Source organism: Plodia interpunctella, chromosome 3, assembly GCF_027563975.2.
Source record: "Plodia interpunctella isolate USDA-ARS_2022_Savannah chromosome 3, ilPloInte3.2, whole genome shotgun sequence".
NCBI lineage: Eukaryota > Metazoa > Arthropoda > Insecta > Lepidoptera > Pyralidae > Plodia > Plodia interpunctella.
The window spans coordinates 11,318,446-11,337,412 of record NC_071296.1 but is presented as its reverse complement, the minus strand read 5'-3'; the positions used below and the strand labels follow the sequence as shown (position 1 = coordinate 11,337,412).

General features: G+C 35.1%; 1 protein-coding gene across 14 annotated transcripts in view; it reads left to right on the top strand.

Annotated features, from left to right (window-relative positions):
* Nucleotides 1-18,967, top strand: part of mmd (mind-meld) — a 486,484-nt gene that overhangs the window by 108,375 nt on the left and 359,142 nt on the right. Inside the window, exon 1 of one of the 14 annotated variants that reach the window (XM_053770024.1) lies at nt 2,247-2,397. The exons of 12 other annotated variants lie outside the window; for them this stretch is intronic. The gene's annotated coding sequence lies outside the window, so the exon portion shown is untranslated. Of the gene's footprint in view, nt 1-2,246; nt 2,425-18,967 lie in introns of those variants that run through there. One more of the 14 variants, XM_053770025.1, reaches the window with a different exon arrangement.

The window sequence follows — 18,967 nt, the reverse complement described above, 5'->3', positions numbered from 1 at the left end:
AAAATTAACATTCATATATATATTTTGATGTTAATGAAGTATTAAATTTTTTTTCAGGTAAGTTTGCAGAATGGACATCCAAGTAGCATTTAATATTGGTAAGAAATTTAGGAGATAATAACTAAACTAAAAATTAATTACATTTGGCGGCGAACAGTATTTTTTTCGGTATAATTAGTAAAAGGTACTTAATCAAGTAATATTTCAGTCGATTCTTCATAATACCAATACAAGACTTCTATTGTAAATTGTATATTTACAAGCATTTATTTAATTTGCAATATATTTGTGTTCCGAGTTTTTTAACTCGATTTCGAAGCAGATTTCTATAACCGATTTGAGCCGAAATTTGTACACACATTTAGATTGGATGTCAATGCAATTATAAGCATGACTGATGGTGCATCTAGGGATGGTTACCGACGAGAGAACTCTTTAACGGTTAACTGCATGCACATTATTTTTTTGTCATGCATTGAATGCAATAAAATCTCTCTAACAACATTAAAAGCTACTGTATAAATGTCATTTTTGCGGAAAAAAAATCTGTTGATGTTATTACATCAAGTAGTATATCGAATTATCACCCCTAATAAAAATTACATCTTTCATCCCCTAATGAAAAACACAGCTAAGTGACCCTTAAAAAAACATCTCAATAATTTTTCTTTTCAAGGGCACAAATCAAATTGTTCCGCTCCAATGCCATGCCAACATTGTGGCGTGTTTTTAATAACTTCATCGGTAAATATTGACTCAGGTGATGGTGTTCCGTGCACAGAACATTGATGGATCGCCGGATCAGCCCTGTTATATATTTCGCATGCAGAGATGTGTCGCCATGGCGTAGACCTGTTGTGACACTGGATTGAACAGGGCATAGCAAATCGTATACGTATCGCATTTTCACCTCACGTTGATTCGATTTCTAAGAAGATATTTTCGTGACTGTATTTTGTTTTAATTCGAAAAAAATTAATATAATATAAAAAAATTCCGAATTATTATTATTAGTAATTTCGAAAATGTATATTTGAAAATATTTTTCAGTTTATTCGAAACGTATTAAAAAGATAACTTGAACATACTTTAAAAGTTTCGTTTGAAGCGGCGATGGTGTAATGGTTAAGACGCCCGCCTGTAGGTCGAAAGGTCTCAGGTTCGAATCCTACTCGTGTCATATGAGTTTGTACACCAATTTGACTTCTGTATAGGTTTTAATAGACCAACACCTGCTTACGGTTAAGGAATATATCGTGAGTAACCTCACATCGTAACCTGCACACAGGTTGATTATTAACTTGTATGTGAAATGGCAAAGGCAATGGCAGATTACTCCATTAATAGTGCCAAGAAAGTTGTTGTGTGTGTTTCATTCCACATAAAGACCACGACCCGAGGAAATACGACTATGAAGAGACAAACTACTAAAAGCCTTCAATTAAAATATGTACCATAAACAATTCAACTCCACAATCGCTTGCTTATTGTAACTCGAAAGTTGTAGTATTGGGAGAAAGTTTAAAATACCAAGTAGAGGGTTACGCCGGGACAGGGCGGGGCCGCATCGCGCATGCGTGTTGCCGCGCTAATTTACCCCGACTTGGCTGGATTTACCCCCCATCGCGGGAGATTTATACACTTCCCAGATATTGAAATGGTCCACCGAACGAAATAAATTGCTATGTCCAATTTTGTTTACAGTTCAGTTTCGGTGATGGTTCAGGATTGTTTCAATTTATTACAATGTGTTTGTTTTATTTTTTGCGTGCGATAACAATCAGCTGTACGTGAACTGATATTTCGTCGTCGATTGTTAATAGTTCTGAATTATTTTTAACTATAAGTTATTGAAAATAGACATATTATGATATAAAGTTTATTAAATAATAACTATTAAGCAAAATTAAAGTAAAAATAAGCAAAATTACAAATAACAAATCAAATAAATTATTTTTTCATATTCAAAATTCTTTATTCAATTTAGGATGATATACATAACTTATTGAAGTAAAAAAATAAATAAAAAATAAATTTAATTTTTTAAAATCATTTATGTACTTACATCGAATATTCTAAATAATAATCGGCCATATGATTTTAAACGCACACGAGTAAAATATGTATCGAGTTGATTAACAAAAACAAATAAAGAAAAAAACAAAACGTGACGCAAACGCGCGTTACATAACCTGGGACTTCTCAGGAGCGGCAACACCGTGCGCGCCATCAGTCTGGTCGCGACAGCGGAGCGCGCTGGACGCATGCCACAGTGCAGCGCGACGCGATGACGTACGGCCGGTATATCGCAGCGACAGCGCGTTGACGACTGACGTTTCAACTGTTACAGTGACGATGGTTTATAATGGTGCTTTTGTGGTTTTATAGTGATCATCGGTGAGTTTTTTATTAGTTTCGCGGTCGGTGAGTAATTTGTTTGTTTGTGGCTTTGTTGTGTTTTTGGATGCGATATTTGTTATTAAGTGAAAATTGACAGGAAAATATAATTTTAATATGCTTTTAAATAATGTGATACGCATTTACAAATTATGTAGTAGAAATTAATATGAAAATAAAATAATTTTAATGACCTTAAGATTTATATTTAAAAGTGACTTAAGTAGAAAATTAAAATAAAATCTTAAAATGCCAAAAAAAATATGTATATCAGTAATAGGATTAAAAAAAATGGTAGATCCTAATATTTCATTTAAATTTTACATATTTTTTGTAAATATATATATAAATATAAATAAATATATTAGGACAAATCACACAGATTGAGCTAGCCCCAAAGTAAGTTCGAGACTTGTGTTATGGGATGCTAACTCAACGATACTATATTTATAACAAATACATATATAGATAAACATCCAAGACCCGGGCCAATCAGAAAAAGATCATTTTCCATCATGATCCGACCGGGGATCAAACCCGGGACCTCTCGGTTCAGAGGCAAGAACTTTACCACTGCGCCACCGACGTCGTCATTTGTAATAACATAATATATGACTTTAAATAAATTTCTAAAAATTCTAAAAAAAAAGAATTCGCTCCTTTCGGATTCAAACTCACAATATATATATATATATATTAATCCTGGATATAAAATATCTATTATAATAAATCGAGTACAGCAACCGCCAAGAACAGAATACAGTTGTGTCTAGTACCACATGAGAGTAAGCACAGATTATAATATAGTTAAAGCACATTGAGCAATTAACCCGCACACTCTTTGCCGCAAGCGTAGCGGCCTCTACGAGTTGCGTAGTAATTAGTGCTACGCCCTAGCTTGTACGTTATATAATTATGGGTGTTTAGAGGCAAGCGATTCGGACAAGTGTGGTCGTATAGTTTATACATTTGTGTATTATACTACTTTATACATATGTATATCTTTATACTAGTTGTTCGCCGCGAACTTAGACCCCGCGAACACAATACATTTTTGATGAGTTTTGTTTTTTTTTTTTTTCACAAAATTGTGAATATTTCAAAACAAACGACTTAACCGATTTTGTTGCCCAACGAACTTAAAAATTCTATTGACAGATGACAGACCTATATATCTTTTTAAATTACATCAAAATCAGACCAAAGGTTAAGCTCCAGCAGATAATAACACATTTTGAATAATAGATTCAAAAAGTTTCAGTTTTCCACTTAAAATGAAGGCTTGTACATGTCACTATAGAGTCTTCGCGAGCTAAATACGTAAATTAAAAGCAAACGTAGTTTTCGTAGCATCTCTACGAATCTCGTAGAGGCGCTACAGATCTCGTAGCAAGCTACGCGCAATAGCGCTGAACCAATTGAATGCATTCCTTTGAGTTAGTCAAACAGATTTTAATTATGTACATACTCTTTGCTTAGTGTGTTCTAGTGGAAGGTACTGAGGAGGGTCAACATAAGACCGAGTGGGCCGGTCGTAAAATTGCAAAAAAAAAAAACTTGGAAAATAAGGTTTATTTTTACGCTGTTTCCGAGTACTTTGAGACGTAAAGAAAGATATAACTTATTGTTTCGCATTTACAATTTCACTACGAGAATATAATGACACTCACGTTTTTATAATAGCTTATTTTGTTTTTAATGTTTTAAATTAAATTTCGATTTTTTTTTTTTAATTTAGATAAATCAAATATACATGTATAAAAGGTTATTGGCTGAATAACGGAAATACCATAAGATTAAACTCTTAAAATATTACTAGATTTTCAATAAATGGCATGTCAGTACCCTCCACTGACAAAAAGAATCTAACAATAGTAGTTGTTTCGGGAAAACATTTAGAATTTTAAATTTTCCGACTCGTCCGAGCGTTTCAGTTCAGTTTCTTCCTCATCCGTGAAGCATCTGAGCCCAGGGTCCGCTAGAATCCATTTAAAACCGAAACCAAGTACTATATTTCCAACATTTTCCACGCCACCGACCAGCGAATGTAAATTGTTAACAAAATTAATTTATTGTCAAAGTTAAGCTTTTTTAAGCTTTTACGTTGTCAACGCCGCAAAGAGTGATTATTTTATTAGTAAAAGCTCTCGGGCGTCAAATAAGTTTCATTTATAACTTCATCCGCGGCAATGAGGTTACCTAGAGTTTGTTGAATTATGACAAGCGTGTTTCTTTTTGAAGGGTTCTGTACATATAAAAACTATATTAATTATACTATAGAATTCGTTGTGAAATATTTTTGACCCCCGACGACAGAGGTTCAGTTATAAGTTTAACGTGTCTGTGTATCTGTATGTCTGTTCGTGACAACGTAGCAGCAAAACGGCTGAACCGATTTTGCTCAAGTTCATTTTATTTGAATGAGAATTTAATCGAGACGTTTTTTCAATTAGTTTTTACTCATGTCTGATTTCTCTCTTTACTTCTCTGATTTTACCAGCTTTTGCAAATCCGTTTCCAGTGGGAATTTCAGGAAATCCCTTCTTATAGTGCTCCCCTACAATGTCCTAGGAACCTACACACACCATTTCAGCTTTCTACGTCCAGTAGTTTTGGTTGTGCGTTGTCTGTCAGTCAAACACTCAGTAAAGGAAGAGTGTTATATATGTTTATTATTTTCATGAATATTTTTTCTTTATTAATTTACATTTTTGTTCTATGCCTATAGTATGAAAATTAAGGCAGCAGCTTACATAAGGATTTTGTCGCCAACACCTAATTTTGTCCAAATTGATTGACCAAATTAATTCTAAATGCGACATTTGTCACAACATTAGACTTTCACAGGCACTTTTAACGTAAAATTTCACACTAAAAATGTTTACCTTCATAGCTACAAACTATTTGAAGAGAAAATGATACTATATAATTTTAAAGGGGAATTTAAAATTCAACATTTCACTGCCGAACCCTAATAAAAATGGAGGCATCCAGAAACATCGTGCATAAAAGCGGGCGATATTAAATTATACTGACACCGGCTTTCATCTTGTTGCTGTATTAAATTAAATATATCGAGAGACGCTTTTAGAACAAGGCAGGATATGCGATAAGTATTAATAAAAGGGGCTGATATAGATAGAATAGGTACGGTAACCCCTTCACCTTACTGATGAAATAATGTTGACAATCAGGCCGGCCAGTAATACTGCAGATTACACTCAATAGTCTAGCTCGATAGTTTTACTTTAGGCTAAATTATGTTTCGTCACTATCGCGGCTTCGTCCACGTAAGTTTTTCACGGGAACAGTTAGTTTTACGATATGTACGGTTCTGTATATCCTTCTCCATAGTATAAACTACATGTATGCAAAATTTCAACAAGATTGGTTGAGTAGATACAGTGTGAAGAGGTAACAAACTTACTTTCACCTTTACAATATTAGGATTAGTTAAGATTAATTGAGATTATAACCTCTATTATATTTTGTGCTAACACTGGCTGTATTGTTAATGTTCACGGCTGTTTCGAATCTCTAGAAGTAATATATTCTTCATCGAGTAATTTATTGCAGTTGTTTTTTATAACACAGAAAGCATTTAAAGTGTGAGACATTTAACTTGACACATTTATGATCAATCGATATTCGCATACGAGTATGTCATACTGTATGTATATTTAAACTCACGTGTTTTTGTGTGTATGATATTGCTAGTTTTTTTCTGATTTTATTCAGTTCGCCCAAATAAAGACTATAATATACATGTAGAAAGATATAAAGGAGTCTTTATGGGACTAATAGAAGCTAAAATATATTTTGACAAACTTTTCTCTGTCTGTCTGTGTTGATGTTTGTTCGCGCATTAGATACAAACTATTGGGTGGAATTTGGTGCGGTTCACAGCCGTATAGGGGACACTAGACAACAGTCTAACTTAAAATCTGGCTTTATCGCGATACGTTGCTGAGGATGACAGACAGAATAATAAAGAATTTTAAAAAATGTTTTCGCTTTTAATTCCATGAAGACTAATTATTTTTCTTTAATACCTCTTATGTACAGACATAGTCCACTTACAGTTTTATTATATGTATATATTAGATCTTCACACGTACTTATTTACTAAATATTCTGCTCGAATACTGTTTTATGTTACATCCGAACTAATTACTACCAATTTCAAATATCAGGAAACATGCAATTTGTAATAATTTGACAGTTCGCAGCGACTATCAGATTACGTCAGGTGTATCGACCGATATTAAATTCTATTATGCCCTTGTCAGTACCAGAATATAACATGAAGCGGTGGTAGTGTAATGGTTTAAACGCCCGCCTGTGGATCGAAAGGTCTCAGGTTCGTATCCTACTCGTGCCATATGAGTTTGTATACCAATCTGACTCATATAAAGTAGTTTTCATAGACCACCACTTGCTTCCGGTGAAGGAAAACATCGTGAGGAAACCTGCACACTGGTGGAAAGTTTAGTTCACTAGTGTGTATGCGATTTCCTGCCACTAAATGGTGGCTAGTAATCGTAAAAGTCATGTCAGATGCCTTTAAGCGACTTAAATAAGATCTGACACCAGTATTAGCAATAATATACTCGATATGACGATGACATATTAGGGACATTTGTATGTATGGGTAAGACAATTCAGATATATATCACGCTTTCACGGTTTAATATTAGATGAAATTTGTATATTATTTGTATAGATTTCGTTAATGATTCGAGGTCGTAAGACTCAGTGGACTGCAGTTGCGAGCAACAGTTAGTCAACAATAAAGTTATACTTTTTCTACTTAGAGACACGAGCAAAACTTAATGTAAGTCTCTCACATCCTCGTATGTGATGGTCTACGAGCGTGTTCCCATTACTCCGTCGTATTCAGTTGTTTCTATATGGTTTGACACCGACATGACGTGTTGACGGACGTCGAAACTTAATACGATTTCTACGTTGTTCTGCGGTGATCCTTCGACGGACGTCAACATGACGGAGGACGACACAGCGCGACTAAACAATGCGAACAAGCTCTAACACCAATGACACAAATGTTGTGACATCGAATCTGTAATCATTGTAAATATGAAAATATAATAAACTCTCACCTAAGGAATCGCAAAAGCATATAAATTTATTGCGTCGGCTCGCCCCACCTATATTAATCTGGTCACAAAACGGGGCCGACGTAAAATCCTGTTTGGGCCCGTATGTGCCTCGGTGCGTTTCCCTAACAATATTAGGGCGTAATAAAATTTCAGTGTCGCTAATATGAAAAGATTCTGAGTTATAGCCAGTTACCCCTTTATGCGAGTTTTGTCTTACGTCATTATGTTCATTCGGCGACTTTAAATAATATTCTGACCAAATACAGGGTGACTGGTATCTAATGCATAACCTTTTTTGTTCCACGACTTTTGTCTAAACGTAATAAATACAAAAAGAAATATTTTTTTTAGCTTTAATGCCGTTTCTATAAAAAGTTAACTCAATTTTCGATTCTGCTATATAACGGTACTGTACTGTCTCGTGTTGCTTGGCATAGATTTAAGAGATTTAGTTGTATTTTTTTTATATGAAAAAATAAAAACTATGAATCACGAAAAGTCGTAGAATAAAAGTTGCTTGTTTTGATGTACCCAAGTAGTCTTTAGGAGGTTTTGCGTTTAATACCAGTAACCCTGTATATATGAAACATACTAAACTTTAAATAGGTTTTTTGATCGACGTAATAATAATAGCATGGGTCTAGTCTAATGAAAATATTATCGCGTATAGTTCCCGCCCTAGAAAATGACCACTTGATATCTTCTCGTAGACTTCGTACTAAAAGACTATGGCATAAAATACTCTGCCAGCTGACTGGCAACCACAGCATTCCCAAAGAATTGACGGCAGGTTAGTTTCATAAAATCAGAGATGAATCTTCAAAGATAAAGTACTTCTTGTACGGCCCCGGGTGCTTCGGGGCGTCACAGCTGCGAATTATATACATAACACGCGAGGATGACGGAAATAAAAGAAAATAAATGTAAAAAAAAATCATATTACTCTTTATTAATTTATGGTTTTTCGACTTTAGATTTTATAATATGCAATTTAGTAATTTTCTACTATATATTATATGAGAATCAATCCTTTTTTTACTTTTAATTTTACCTAAATCACGGTGTCATCGAATGAACAATACACTACATCCGTATCGGGTAAAATCAACAGAGATATATCTCTCATATATCACCCGGACACGATAATGATTTTCCAACGGTGCTCGTAATAAAAAGGGCTCGCTACGGCCGTAAATTACCTGGACGCGGCCCCTGTCATTACTCCCGTATACGTGTATGTGTGGAGGTATCCTCGTGTTCACTTGTATGGCGATTAGCCCTCGATTGGCATTCTTGGTATAAGTTTTTTGTTACCTATACATATAATAAAACTTTTAATGGGTTATGTTTATAAATAGGATATTTTAAAAATATATTAATGGACAGTATGGGACTAAGAGAAGCCAATTAAAAATCTCTATGTTTGTACGCGCACGCAAAAACTACTGGATGTAATTGGATGTGGTTTTCACAGTTGTGTAGAGGATCTCTTCAGAGTCGTATTCCTCATGGCTGAGGGTCGTGGTCATTGCGTCGACTTAAACACACATAACAACTTTCTTGGCATTAGTAATGGAGTGGTTTGCCATTGCCTTCTCCATTTCACATACAAGTTAAAATCCAACCAGTGTGCAGGTTTCCTCACGATGTTTTCCTTCACCGGAAGCAAGTGGTGGTCAATTTAAACTACTATACATGAGTCAGATTGGTATACAAACTCATGTGGCACGAGTTGGATTCGAACTTGGGACATTTTGATCTACAGGCGGGCATCTTAACCATTACACGACCACTTCTGTAGAGGATAGTCTAACTTAAAATGTGGTTTAGGTTTCATCGCGATGACCAGCATACCGGTTACCGTTTCTAGTACTAGTGTTGCTAAGTTTTACATTGTTCCTACGAATACAACGAAGCAATATATATAAAATTATGTAATGTACATCGTTTCATAACATAATACTCTTCTAAAACAGATACCGAAATAAGTGTTAAATTGGCAGCACACGTTCGGGAAAGTGCGCGCAAATTGATCACATTTGCGGGTGAAGTGCACAAATATACCGCTACATAGAAACGGTACAGATACAGCAATGTCCCGCTTCTACCACGGTACAGATTGCGGGAACGACATTCTTCTTCTGAACGTAAGCGAGACTCGCTCTAAGTGCTGCGTTAAATTGCTCTGTTATTAATTTATTTTACATATAACATTTTTAGGAAGAATTTTGTGGACTTTTAATAAAACGCCTAAAATTGGTGTGGAGCCAGTTTTGTCTTGAAAGTATAGAGTATAGAATTAATTCATTAATACTAGTTTTATCGTAAATCTTTGACAGAATCATGAAATTTTGCTAGAAGCAGTGTCTTAAAGCCCATGCTAAGGAATACATCTGAAAGCCGTAAATTGTATGTACTTAACAAAACAGCGATTTTTACGAAATCCTGAATGCCCCGAATCCAACTCGCTCTTGACCGTTTTTTTATATTACTTGCTACACTTATGTATTTTCTGTTATTAAAGAAATAAGGTCTTTGTCCAGCAGTGGGGCAGAAAATAGGCTAATCAAAAATGCTATAGGAACTTGTATAAAATCAATTGTATACAATCTATATCTAACTGTCTATAAGTCTTAATTTAAAAATCTCATACGTAATCTAGCTTCATCGCGAAGTTACCTATATTAAATAACAAATGAAATATGAATGAATATACGTCGAAACGTCGATCCATATCATCACGGACATGCATTTTAAAATGTAAATGAGTTTATTTTCTCAGAATTTAATTTAATTCTTAAGCTTGGATTGCTTTCTAGTGTCAGTCGTTTCGATGTTTACGAAAAACTAGTTCATTGAATGAAAATTTTATTCGATTAAGTGTTACCTGTGACATCATAGTCATATTTTTTAATGGCTGTGGGTCGTGGTCATTATGTGGAATGAAACACACATTAACAACTTTCTTGGCACTCTTAATGGAGTGATTTGCCATTGCCTTCTCCATTTCATGCGCTAGTTAATAATCAACCAGTGTGCAGGTTTTTTCACTATGTTTTCCTTCAACGGAAGCAAGTGGTGGTCGATGAAAACTATTTATCAGATTGGTATACAAACTCATGTGGTATTAGTAGGATTCGAACTTGGGACATTTCGATCCACAGGCGGGCGTCTTAACCATTACGCCACCACCGTTTCTTGCGTAGGATGACATAAAAACATTAATTTTATATCACGTTTTTATCTCATTAGTGTTAGACCATATTAGACAGAAACTACTTTGCTGTCATATTAGTAAAATCAAGATTCTGAACTAAATGACAAGTTGCTAGTCCCACGCCTATGAGGAAATTCTCCAGTTTACAATTAAATAAATAAGTAATAAATAAATATATTAGGACAAATCACACAGATTGAGCCAGCCCCAAAGTAAGTTCGCGACTTGTGTTATGGGATACTAACTCAACGATACTATATTTTACAACAAATACATATATATAGATAAACGTCCAAGACCCGGGCCAATCAGAAAAAGATAATTTTCGATCTTGACCCGACCGGGGATCGAACCCGGGACCTCTCGGTTAAGAGGCAAGCACTTTACCACTTCGCCACCGAGGTCGTCAAATTCGCCATATCTATATGGTCCAAATTTCTTTATTACTTAATAAACCCGCATCGTTAATACGACCCGAGTCTGATATTAAGTGCAGTGGTATACGTAAAGGGGTAGGTTTTGTTTGTTTATTTAAATAAATGAACGCTCGTTTAAAATTGGCATAAATTAATCGCTTGCGCTACGGGAGGCGTGTTCAGACATTATTCTCAGCTGTGTGGCGAATTTTAAATAATTTTATATTTTAATTTTAGATTTCATAAAATAAATAAGATAATTTATTTAAAAAATCATAATATTAGATGTATGCCGCCACGGCTTTGGCCATAGTTTCGGGAAATTTTAGCCTTGCTCATGTGTCTGTGGTCGTAATAAATGTATTCTTTGCATTGCCTCGGTTTACATAGATCATGTCACGTCATTATATTAAGTATACCTAAGATAAATAAATACGGTGAATTGCAATTGCAAGCTAAAAAATAAAGTTTTGCCCTTAATATACGAGTGGGCATTTAAAATGAAGGATTTTTGAAAGATGATTACGAATATACCCATGTCATTAAAAACATGCTGTATAAAACCCAAGTCTCACAGCTCAGTTTTTCCACCGTAAAAAGTTGTGAGATCCATGTAATACCAAGTCGATTAATTTATTTAGTCCCTACTTAAGGGACCTTCTGTCTTAGTTATTACGCATGTTATTATCCTAACAATATTAAAAATCTATTAGGTTTGAAATAAATAGATCAATTTGGCCATTTAGTCCCTACGACTAAATAAATTAATCAACTTGGTATTACATAATCGCATATCGGTTTAGCCGTTCAAAAGTTGTAGTGTGTAGGGACACATTTGTAATGTCAGCAATATATATATATATATAATAGGAAAGGCGGCTAGTACTTGCCCACTGAGTACGCCCCCCACTACAAGAGAAATGAATATTGAAAGTCGGGGTTTTTTTTAATCGTTTTTTTTTAAAGTCTAACAAATAAACTTGTATACTATGTACTTCAAATTCAAATTAGAAATTCTTTATTCAATTTAGGATGATATACATCACTTATTGACGTCAAAAAGTACTTAAACTAAGTCTACTGCCGGATTCCAAAGCGCAGGTGAAGAAGAAGCGGCGCAACAAACTTCACCGCAGCCTTTTCTCCAAGGACGTCAATTAACAAATATAGGTCTTATACATATTATATTAAAAATTAGGAGGACGAATTTACATCATTATTAGTAGTGCTTATGGACTGGTGAACACTTTGTTTCAAATTAATGAGAATAGATGAATGAAGAGCTAAATTATATTAATTAACAATAATTAGGAAATATAAATTACACCTCAAGATCCCACAAGTCGTCCCACTTAGAGACAAATGGGATGAGTCCCAATCGTGTCCCCTGCATTAGCCACAGTGATTACTCATTTGTGGATCAGTGGGAAGTCTAATGGGGCCGTTCCTTCATACACTTGGATGTAATACTTCTATATAGAGCTTGATTTATTTAATTTAATTCTTTTGTGGGTTGTATCAGTCAGCTTTGACGTATAATTCAACCTGCGGAGGAAACCGCAAGGTACGCCATTTATTCTATAGATTTACGTCAAAGTTAATTGGTGTATGAATTAACTTTGACGTAAACCTACCTTAGAAAGAATTATCAGATCTATACACCGTATTACTATAGAAATGGCTTATTCACTACAAACACTACGGTAAAATGGCCAAACATTTCTATATCAGTATAATATTATTTTCAACTATAAAATTATTTCTATGATATGTCGTTTTTATTTATATTTGATATGTCGAGATCATGTTGGATGGTCGAATTATACTGTCTGCTTACGTCTTCAAACCGACGTACAGTATTTATCATAAGAGAGATTATTATACACGCTCGAGTCCTAAATTTTTTATCTCATTATAAACCTAATATATTATAAAAATCTGTCTGTATAAACGCGATAAGATCAAAAACTTCTAGACGGATTATTGTACTGTTTCATCAATAGATGGCGCACCATCTATTAAAACTTCCTCAGAAGTTGTGACTTCAGAAGTTGAGAAGTTGTAGGTATATAATTTATTATGGATTTTCCGGCACGAACCCGGGGCGGGCCGATAGTATAATTTAAATAGCAAGCAGCAATTATTTTAAATTGGTATTATGCATAGATAAAATTAATATATTTCTTTTATCTATGGTATTATGCATGTCACACAAACATGCATAATACCAACATAAAATACTGGTAATATACTCTTCTATTTAATATCAAACAAGACAGATAAATAAATAAATAAATATATTAGGACAAATCACACAGAATGAGCTAGCCCCAAAGTAAGTTCGAGACTTGTGTTATGGGATACTAACTCAACGATACTGTATTTTATATCAAATACATATATAGATAAACATCCAAGATCCGGATCAATCAGAAAAAGATCATTTTCCATCATGATCCCGCCGGGGATCGAACCCAGGACCTCTCGGTTCAGTGGCAAGAACTTTACCGCTGCGCCACCGAGATCTTCTTTTTGTCTTATTTCAATACAGAATCTAGACACTAAGATACAGCATTTTTTTTTCTTTTTTCTCATATCATGGCAAAATTTCTAGTCGGCCAGATACAAAAATTATTTCCTTTCTTTGAGCCCCATATTTACGATAGCGGAAACGCACAATATGTCACACTATCCGAGTCGCACTTGACATTGTTTTAAGTGTCCACTTACCAGTCATACTTGACCCCTTCCTCCCTTTAATCACTTAATATTACATTACATTTCTTCGTGGCAATGAAACATGAAGGGTCCGGTTACACTGGCCGTGTAGTATAACAGTTGGACAGATTCCAAAGTGCCCGGAACGACGTTACTGGTTGTAACATAACAGTATTGGTGATGTGCTGAACATATTGTTCAGGAAATATATAGATAGATACATACATAATACTGAAAATATATTATTTCTCTGTCATAATTTGACGACCTCGATGGCGCAGTGGTAAAGTTCTTGCCTCTGAACCGAGAGGCCCCGGGTTCGATCCCCGGTCGGGTCATGATGGAAAATGATCTTTTTCTGATTGGTCCGGGCCTTGGATGTTTATCTATATATGTATTTGTTATAAAATATAGTATCGTTGAGTTAGTATCCCATAACACAAGTCTCGAACTTACTTTGGGGCTAGCTCAATCTGTGTGATTTGTCCTTATATATATATAATATATATAATTACAACACTATGTCATTTTACTGTATCAACTTTGTTCGAAAGGCTAATAGAAAACGTTTTATCTTATCATATTTTCACCAGGGTGTGGTAGTAGATTGACTTTGACATAAAACTACAATAAATCGATCGTATATTACCAATCAGTATGTAAATATCTCGCAAAGGGCATGGCGAGGTTTCGAGGAGAATCACGACTGAGACGTATCCAGCGGGAGATTGATGAGTGAGACTGATGTCAGAGACGAAATTAAAAAGTACAAGATTGAAGTAAATTCTGGGAATTAAGCTCATTTTCATTTTACAATTAAAACAGTCTCAAAAAATCAATTTACAAACATATAAATTTTTATGTAAGAGAAATTATTACAAATCAAAAAGTCCTTACAAGAAAGTGAAATACGTGGTAATTTTTTTTCTTGTACGATACTACAATAAATCGAAAGTCAAAATTACATAAGTAGATAAGACGAAACATTACAAAATCACATTTAAAAATAACAAATTAAAAACGCCATACAGACTTGTTTCGCTATTCACGTGAACACAATTAAATATTATGTGAAACGAACTACACTCGCGTCTAATAATACCCCAGACTTTCCCGAGTCTGTTTGGCGCTAAACAAAATACAGTAATAACTAAAATGTATTTTATGTCAGTCACAACAATGCTGGACAAGACAAGATACTATATTTATTTTAATTTTAAAATTCAAAGCGAAATTGTATTCTTCAAATGGATACAGCAAAATGTTTTGTATCATACAATTGTATAAAGCTTTGAATCTTAAACGGTGGTAGTTGACATAATATCATCAGCCCCTTAGCGCAGCGGTTATGGTAAAAACGCTAGTCGACCTACTTTACACAGTTTTGTTTGCTGCCGTTTGCAGAACAGGATGTTTCACTAATACTTATACTAAGCCGTAGATATATGTAAATTTATGGGAATATAAGTATACATTTTCACGCTATGATTACGATACGATACGATTAATATCCAGATAAAACTGAACATCTAATAATGAAAATGAAAATTATTTACAATTTAAATGTTTCATAAAGATGTTTTGGTTTTCAATATCAATAGCAAAAAACGTTTTACAGCATTACAATATTGTAACATTATTTAAAAATAAACTTATAAATAACAGATAAGATGGACTGTGCTGAAGCGACTCGAAAAGGTAATGAGCTGAGTGCGTTTAAGTATTTCACCGTTCGCTTACGGGGCAGGGGCGTTTGAAACGTGGGGTTTATAATATTCCAAGCTGAAAGACGAATGCATTTCAGGCGATACACAAACTCCATTATTTCTCGGACAAAGCACTCTTTGATAGAAAGAAAAACTTGTTTACATTAGCGAATGGCACGTAGTGGGGGAACGGACGCAATCAGGGGAATGGAGGGGCGAGGGGAGACAGTAAAGCGTTTTTATTTCGTTTTTCTTGTCCCACGTTCGATTTGAGGTGTCGTAGTTTCAAAGATATTTCGTGATATAATAATGACAACTTTTTATAACGTTTAAGGGTTAAAAATAAATTATATAGATAAAACTTCCTCTAGAACCACACACTATCACTGGGTCAAAGCCGTACAAAAATCCGTCTGGTAGTTTTTTAGTTTATGGCGTTTATATAGACAGACAGACAATACAAGGGATCTTCTTTTTAGAGGTATACGCAAGGATTGCAATATCTATCAAGAATGATCAGATGAAATGCGTAATATAAAAATAAATGAAGCAATTACGCTTGTACTAGTTTTTTTCAATCGCTGCATCACGTAACTTGCGCCATGTTTCCCCGGTCGGCGGATGAATTCATTTGTGCTAGAATTTTAAGGATGCTACTTGCATTTATGTCGTTCCGCATTCATTAGAATCATTTTACAGCTGAATTTTTTTTTTGAATACACAAATATTTTCTGAGAAATCCCATCTTTTTCTCATCATCGTGATTAGTTTCAGGGGTTGTTGGCATAAATATATTTTTTCGAAGATTTGAGTCAACCGACAACACTCTTTGGAGATGCTATTGTTGCAGCTGTCAGCCCTTAGTCACATGACACATGTCGCAAATTTGGCACAGAATCGGTGTCCTAAACAATTTTCCGTTATTCTTCAATTCTTTTACCCAAATATCGCCATTATATTGAGGGAAGTACAAGTAGTTACTGTTGAAACGGCATAAGCCTGGTCCTGGTAGAAGGGGCAAACCCAAGAAATGCTGGCTTGATGTCGTCAAGGATATGCGTGCCAATGGTCTGATAACTAGGGATACCGGCGACCGTGCGAAGTGGAGACGAAAATGTAGGAAAGCGGACACTGGGCTCCGACTTTCAACAGCTGAGGAAATAACCGGGAAGATGCTCAGATGAGAGAGAGAGAGTTGGAAACAAGGCTTTTAAGGTATAATTTTTAATGATCTGTGTACCAGTATAAAGTGTATAGCAGTTGAAGTTTATATGAATAGTTGAGAGACATGAGGTCCCAAACAGCGATCAGGCAATCTCAGCGCTGATTGAACCTCTCCCCAGCGACTGCTCTAGATTGAGAGCACTTTGTGCTAAATAGTGTTCGGGACGCCACAGATTATTTAGATGGTTGCTAGCTGCGCCCCGGGATTTCCATCTAACGGGAAATTTGGGATAAATGTAAAATGCAAAACCCTTTTTATTGCTCGTAAAGAAAAATATTACAGTTAAAAATTGCTAAGACTCTGTTGCACTATGTAATTACGAGCATAAATAAACGTACTTCTGTTATTCTATTCACCTGGCCAAAGTTCACCATTTTATCTAATCGGTGGCTGTGCGCAGGCTAAAGTTAATGTCAAAGTTGACTGGTGCAACTCACCTTAAATTGAAGGCCAAAAGAATTATACAAAATCAGTTGGCTTGTGGTCCTTCCCGTTGGTCAAGTACCACTTCCTTTCGGGTGTTTCTCAGAGCATTTCGAACGCTGCGGCCGCGCTGTCATTAGAATTTTATAATAGGTAATGTAAATATTATGAATGATTGATTTTGGAAATGATTCCTTCCTCAAGAATATTTACGGATCGTAATGACAGCGTTGCCGCAGCGTTGTCGAAACGCTTTGAGAACCACCTTTTCATGGATGTACGAATATAACACGAACTCAGCTTGGATGACAACATCTACCTACATCGTCTACTAATATGAGGCTAATGTTTGACAGCTAGACAACAATAACGAGAGATTTCAGAGGCCGGTGGAAAAGTTAGAACTTCAAAATTTCAAAGTAATTTTTACACGGAGCCTAGTCCTCGGGGCGTCACGGCCAAGAATGTACGAAACGCAATGAGGAGAGATAAATGGTTCCACACCGGGGCGTCGGGGTCGATTAATCTTTCAACTGATAAGATAGGATCGTCGACAGCCCTATTCAGTGATCAATCATTTGTTTGTTTCGCGACTGGCTCACTGTTGACGGATTCCTTTGATTATCTGTCCGATCTAGGGGTAACAAAAGAATGATTTCACTCATTGAGACAAGTCGAGTGAATTGAAACTCTATTATGGTCGTTATAAGGGTGGAAATCTATTGATTTGTTTTCTTCCGTTGAATGTACACAGCAGAATATTAGCTCATTTGTTTATTAAGAATAATTTTTAAGGGTGAGTTTCACTAGTTAGCTTTGATCTTGACTTTGACCTGCGCGCCGCTGTCATTTAGACAACATGGCGTACTTTACGGTTTTCTGCGCAGGTTAAATTAACGTCAAAAATTAAACAGTTGATGGTAGTACGTACTTACATGATTGGTTATATTTTAGCATCTCGGTCCTATGAATGACGTAAATGCTGTCATTATATTCCTGTCCTTTTTGTGACATTTTCGTCCAGAAATGGAACAATCATTAGAGTGACATAATAATCTTTTACTAATTCTTATTAGGGTAAAATAATGAACATGTTTCGACTGGAATTATGTACAGTGCTGTCCATTTCGTGACAATTTTGTCCAAAAACTTAATATTTCAACATACTCTGCGTATTAGAATAAGACAGGGAACATAACTTGAACAGAGCAGTTTTTTTTTTCTTAAAATTTTGTTCAGAAATAGGAATAATGATTTCTGATCACCGAAAGTATTATTTAAATCATATATATATATACATCCTTAAATAGATAAACTCCTTATTGCACATACAGAACGTAATAATATCATTGCTTCTTCATAATCATTAAACACTATATTATTATTAGAATGAGATAAAACAGTCAGAAGTGCATCATTTGCAGTAATGTCCATTTTGTGACAATTTTATCCACATAGATATAATCATCTTCTAATTATAATAAGACAATAAATCTGCCACGAGGTGCATCATCTGCAGTGACGTTCGTTTTGTGACATTTTCGTCCAGAAATGAAACAATCGCTAGTGGTACATAATAATCCAACGTCTCCCGCACGTGACTCGACATAATCACGAGGCCTGTCTTAAGTACGCGCCCACCGCTCTCTGATGAAGCTCAAGGCATAGGAGCAAGCGTGGAAATCACTATTACATTCAGTTCGGTGTCAATTTGGTTCCGGTAAACTGCTATTTGTACTGTAACG